Genomic DNA, 6,668 nt, shown 5'->3' on the forward strand with positions numbered 1-6,668 from the left:
TACTGTTTATAAAATGCGTAATATACTACAAAAAGGCGTGATATCCGCACAAAATTACCTTTTTTTAAAAAGGTAAAAAAAGGCGCCAAGTACACGTATAGTAGTGTATATGTTGTTACCTAAAAAAAAAAAAGAAAGTGGTAGTATTATACCTCGAAAAAACCTAAGTAACAAGTGGTAGATCTTTATATCTCGAAAAATCTCGAAAAAATCTAAGCAGTAGTATCTTTATTTCCGAAAAATTATAACCCAAGTGATACACGTCACAAAATTATGTTACCTTATCAAAAAGAAGAGTCGCGCTTCAAGTGATCTATTACAATTACAAAAAAGAAATGATATCTTTTTAAATTAGAGCGCCAATTACAGAGAGAACATGTATATTGCCTCAAAAAATAATTGTTGCACTACTTTGAAAAATCTTTACATTGTGTCAATTAGAAAAGAATGTATGATAACAATTTTATAAGATTAAAAAATTTTATTTAAATTTAACAAGGGAATACAAGATATTTAAATACAAAGTTTACATGTGTATTTTTTAATGGTCACAAAGAATTACAGAGGTAACAGTACAAAATACAAATATTTTATTAAAATATTTAATCCAACGAAGGAATACAATTTGTATTTAAATATAAAGTTTATATATGTATTTTTCAATAGAATAAAAGATTTAATCACAAAGAATTACAGAGGTAACAGTACAAAATAAAAATATTTTATTAAAATACATAAATTTTTCTTGTAAAAAAACTTGGCGCTGTTAGACCTCGAAATTTTAAATAAATAAGGACAACAATAAATAAAAATAATTCAGAGAAGAATGCGATGGGAGTAATTAAATGATTATCAGCGTGGATGTGGGAGTGAATGATATGGGTGTGCGTGACGACGCGGACGGCGGATAATGCGGCTTATAATTAAGTATAGAATAGAATAAGTTTATTTATTTATTTAAAATTTCGAGGTCTAACAGCGCCAAGTTTTTTTACAAGAAAAATTTATGTATTTTAATAAAATATTTTTATTTTGTACTGTTACCTCTGTAATTCTTTGTGACTATTGAAAAATACACATGTAAACTTTGTATTTAAATATCTTGTATTCTCTTGTTAAATTTAAGTAAAATTTTTTAATCTTATAAAATTGTTATCATACATTCTTTTCTAATTGACACAATGTAAAGATTTTTCAAAGTAGTGCAACAATTATTTTTTGAGGCATTACTTTAAACCGCGCTATTGGGACTATCACTTTTGGGCGATTGAAATTTTTCGGAAGATCGAGGATGGTGGTTGTGAAGCACTGTACATTAAGATTTATACAGGTATTGGGAAATACGTTAAATTATTGGTGATGAATATTTCGGCACATATGCTATATGTACCATGACCTCAATAATCCTAATCATCTATTGATGCTTCAAAGAATCTTCGAACGTGACCGTGACGATATTGATAATTGGGAGCTTAATCATTTTAATACCCCTTACTTCTTTCCTTATTCGTTTATGCCTACGCACTATGTCGTTCAATATTGCAAACGATATTGTTCAGCGTGCGATCGAGTCACTTGCAAGTGCTCCATCGAAGAATGTGACGTGATTTAAAAAAAGACAGTATTACAAAAAAACATGGAACATCTCGATAAAACGGAACGCGACCTGGTGGAAGGATCCAACTAAATCGCTACCTTGGACGAATATCTTGCATGAGAACAGCGATGCGAGAAGTTTATTGAGCAGCTCGAAGAAGACTGTCGTTCCAAACGTCCGCGGGTCTCAGACGGCTCTCAGACTGTCGGAAACAGGTCATCTTTAGTGGCAAGAATCGCGCGACTCGATGGTGCGAAAACTCTATTACAAAGACGGTTTGTACATATCGGTGGTGAGCACGCGGCGGGCAGTAGTAGCGGTAACGAAAACGCGGAAAGACTTGTATGGCGAGAGATCGATGCCGCGTTCGAATGGCGTGTATTGACCGGTGCGGTGATAAATATCAATTACATCGTACCGCGAAAATTTCTCGAAGATGCTGAAGTCATCGTGCTCGATCGTGTGCGGAACGTCGTGCAAACACACGCAAGTGTAAAGATAAACACCGTGTTCAACGGCGAGTTTGTGACGGGTGACAAACGTGGGAACAAAAGTGTCAGCACGGGAAACCGTGAACTCTTTCGTGCGTCCGATCTGCGCGAGTGGTACAAGCGACACGTTATCGAGCCTACTTTATCGCGTCTCGAAGAGTTTCAGGAACGCGATAGCGGATGGGCGTTGTCGCGTATACTCAATTTGACAGTAAACGTGAACAAGTACAATCCTTTGCGCGCGGGATGTTACATCAATTTACCGGAAAAAATTAAATTGAAAAAAGCTGTGATCAACGTGCATTCTATGGACAATGCGTGCTTCGCGTGGTCAGTGGTGGCTGTTTTACATCCAGCCGAAAGACTTTCAGAACGGGAATCTTCGTACCGACATTACACAACAGTATTAAATTTACAAGGCATTGAGTTTCTAATGACTTTGAATCAAATTAAAAATTTTGAAAATCACAACAATATATCCATCAATGTGTATACCATCGAGGGAGAAAAGACGCCAACCGTTCTCCCGATACGGTTCACCGACCGGAAGAAAGAAAAGCACGTAATAGTCCGAGAGCCCACCGCAAAAATTTGGGTTCATCGCTTTTATGGATAAATTTACTTGCAAAAGGTAGTTTATAAGTCGTATTATCATAAACGATTGTCAGCCAAACTCGTACCCCCTGCGTTATGAGCAATAAAAAATGTATTAACAATTGGATTTCTAAGCGATTTGGGTCTATCGCTTTTATGGACGAAACTTGTTTCATTCGAAAGGGCATCAAATTCCCTTTCAGAAAATACCACCGGCTGATTTGCCCTGGCCCCTGCAAACCCAGGCTGATCATGATTTTGACTCAACGCGCGAGTCAGATCGAGCGTGGCGTTTGAAATGCGCGCCGTAAACAAGGACAGAGCGTCACGCTTTTATTTATACTTTGGATACTATCTAATATCATAAATTTTTAAAGATCATAATTGTTGTTATTGTTATTATTTAACGTTTATGATATTATAATATTGTGTAGGGATTAAGAATATTTTTGATTTTCTTTATCATTCATATTATTATATTTTATATGTTAATTATATACTTTTATCATTTATCATAGTTAAAAATATCATATTTCCAGATAAAAAGTATGGAACTGTCAGAGAACGTAATGTAAATTGGAATTTTGTCGAATATTTCCAAGTTTTTTTACATTTTTTTATAATTAATTGAATTTTAACAAAATCATAGCAAATACTACCGGAAAAAAATAAACTGTAAAAAATCGTCAGAAATCTGATGACTATTTACAGTTTATTATGTAACTCGGCCACGGGTAATGATAAACTCGTAATTTTTCAATAAATTAAATGAGATACTACTAACACGTCAAATGAATTTTTGATATGCACATCAATGCTTTTTACAGTGTATAATAATATTAATATATATTCAAACAGTAAGATTAGGTTCATACATCAATTTGTAATAAAAATTCAGTAAAATGACTAAATTACAGTGCTAAACAGTATCTTTTATTGATAATTTTATTATTTTTTACATATCATTTTTTCCGTGTAGTATTTGCTATGATTTTGTTAAAATTCAATTAATTATAAAAAAATGTAAAAAACTTGGAAATATTCGACAAAATTCCAATTTACATTACGTTCTCTGACAGTTCCATACTTTTTATCTGGAAATATGATATTTTTAACTATGATAAATGATAAAAGTATATAATTAACATATAAAATATAATAATATGAATGATAAAGAAAATCAAAAATATTCTTAATCCCTACACAATATTATAATATCATAAACGTTAAATAATAACAATAACAACAATTATGATCTTTAAAAATTTATGATATTAGATAGTATCCAAAGTATAAATAAAAGCGTGACGCTCTGTCTTTGTTTTACGGCGCGCATTTCAAACGCCACGCTCGATCTGACTCGCGCGTTGAGGTCAAAAATCATGATCAGCCTGGGTTTTGCAGGGGCCAGGGCAAATCAGCCGGGTATTTTCTGAAAGGGAATTTGATGCACTTTCGAATGAAACAAGTTTCGTCCATAAAAGCGATGGACCCAATCGCTTAGAAATCCAATTGTCAATAAATTTTTATTGCTCATAACGCAGGGGGTACGAGTTTGGCTGACAATCGTTTATGATAATACTACTTATAAACTACCTTTTGCAAGTAAATTTATCCATAAAAGCGATTGGACCCAAATTTTTGCGGTGGGCTCTCGCACTATAAATCTGCTGTAGTGCAGGACCCGCGAGACGATGTGGGACATTTCGCGTGAATAAAAAATCTATCCCGCCTCGTGAGCTCGCAATTGATGCAGGTACAATGGTTGGTACAAATACATTTGCATCGGTGATTATTTATAACTTTTCTTTAATAAAATTATAAAATATCTTATTTTTTATTTAATAATTTTCAAAATTGTGTTTTTTCTTTTTTGCAGATGTTTACATTATTTTCATTTGAGTGAGAAATTGGAAGCCCACGGTGTAGACTGCCGAGAAATAAACAACTGTGCCATCCGACTACCGAGCGAGGACGACAAGTGGTTGAATTTCAAAAATCACAGCAGGAAGGAACGACTTCCATATGTCGTATACGCCGACCTGGAATGTACCCTCGAGAAAACGGATGCGAATCCGACAACGTCCACGTTCAGGTTTCAACATCATCAGTATTAGCCATAGATACTAACGTTGGGGTGCTCGTACGACGACTCGTTATCCCGCGTATCGATTTTTCGTCGCGATAAGGATTGCGTCGCGTGGTTCGCCGAGGAACTAAGACGTTTTAGCACACGACGTAAGAACATCTTGGTCCGATAATATACCCATGGCGGATTTTACGCGAGACGATGGAAAAAAATTTAACCGCAACGCACTGTCACGTGTTGCGAAAAACCGTTCGAGCCAGACGACGTGCGCGTACGCGATCACTGTCACTTGAACCGGCTTGTTATAGAGGTCCCGCGCATTCCAGCTGTAATCTAAATTACACAGATTCGCATTACATTTCCAATAATTTTTCATAATTTATCGGGTTACGACGCGCATTTTATTATCAAGGAATAGCTACAAGCCTACGAAGGACACGTAGACTTCTTCCAATCACAAAGAAAAATATATTTCATTCACGAACACGTCAAAAGCACTGAGGATAAAAACTACCAAAATTGGCCATCAATTAAGATTCATCGACTCGTACAAATTTTTTAGCACGAGTCTCGAAAAATTAGCATCCTTCCTCCGATAAGGATAAGTTAAATTATACGTTCGAAATTTTCCGCTTTATTCCCGACCAAAGATTTTCGAATTTTGACGCGAAAAGGTGTCTTTTCCGTACGAGTACATTGACTGCGCCAAAAAGTTGGGAATAGATGGCGTTTTACCTCCACCATCCGCGCGACTTGTTTTAACAAGTTCAATTGAACAGCGACACCGTATCCGAAAGAGCGATTACCGCCGCACGTATCCGTAGCAAGCCGAAGCCGTTCCCAACTCTTTCCGCTTTTCTCATCTTCTCCTTCTTCTCCCTTCGCCCCTCTCGGTGGACACAGCGATCTGTATTTACAGATCGATGTCCGTGCTGTTGGCCGATATCGTTGAAAATTTTCGCGCTAGCTGCGTCGCGATTATGGCTTCGATCCGGCGTATATTTACAACTCTACCGGGTTTCGTGGGACGCGATGTTGAGCATACCGGGTATCCCAATTCAATCAATTCGCCGAACTGCTCACGGAACATTGAAAAAAAAAAACATGGGATTTCATCGAATGGCGGTTAACGCGGTGGTCTAGTCAATGGGTTCTCCGGCAGAAACGCCTGGCCAAGCCAATAACAGGTACATGCAATCTTACGATACATCGAAACCATCGTCATACCTGATGTATTTCGACCGTAAAAACAACTTGTACGGGCTGGGCAATGTGTCAACCATTGCCTTATGCAGACTTTCGATGGGTCGAAGATGTCTCGAATTGCGAGTTTAGTAGCGCGATCGCTTTGGATTTCGCCCACGGGTTACATTCTCGAAGTCGATCTAGAGTATTCCGCAGAATAAACACGACGCGCACGCGTGACCTACCGTTTCTGTCCGACGCGCGATAAACCAACCGGCAAACGGCAGACAAACTTCTCGCCACGCTGTACGATAAGAAGCGTTAATGTCACACAATAACAAACACACCAGACGACACCGCAACCCTACAGCCCTGCACGCGCCACGGTCTCGCGTCACAAAAATTCTCGCGTATTGCATTCGCTCAATCTCAGGCTTTGCAATTACAATCGAACTCAATAAAACAAATTTATAACCCACGGCCAAAAACGATTTCGTTAAAACTCGTATAACTTGGGAACAACGCGGTTTTCCGGGAACATGGGAAAACGTTTCGAATCACGTCGATGTAAAATTAGTTACAAAGTGGAACGGTTAATACGGGCGCGGAGGCACGATCTCGAACCAAATTTTTCACAGCAGGAGCGTTTTTTCAGAAATCTGAATACTGTCCCGAACTGCGAAAACGAGGTGAATTGACAACCTATTTTAAC

This window comes from Temnothorax americanus, unplaced genomic scaffold (assembly GCF_048541705.1).
Source record: "Temnothorax americanus isolate GAGA-0224 unplaced genomic scaffold, ASM4854170v1 Scaffold38, whole genome shotgun sequence".
Lineage (NCBI taxonomy): Eukaryota > Metazoa > Arthropoda > Insecta > Hymenoptera > Formicidae > Temnothorax > Temnothorax americanus.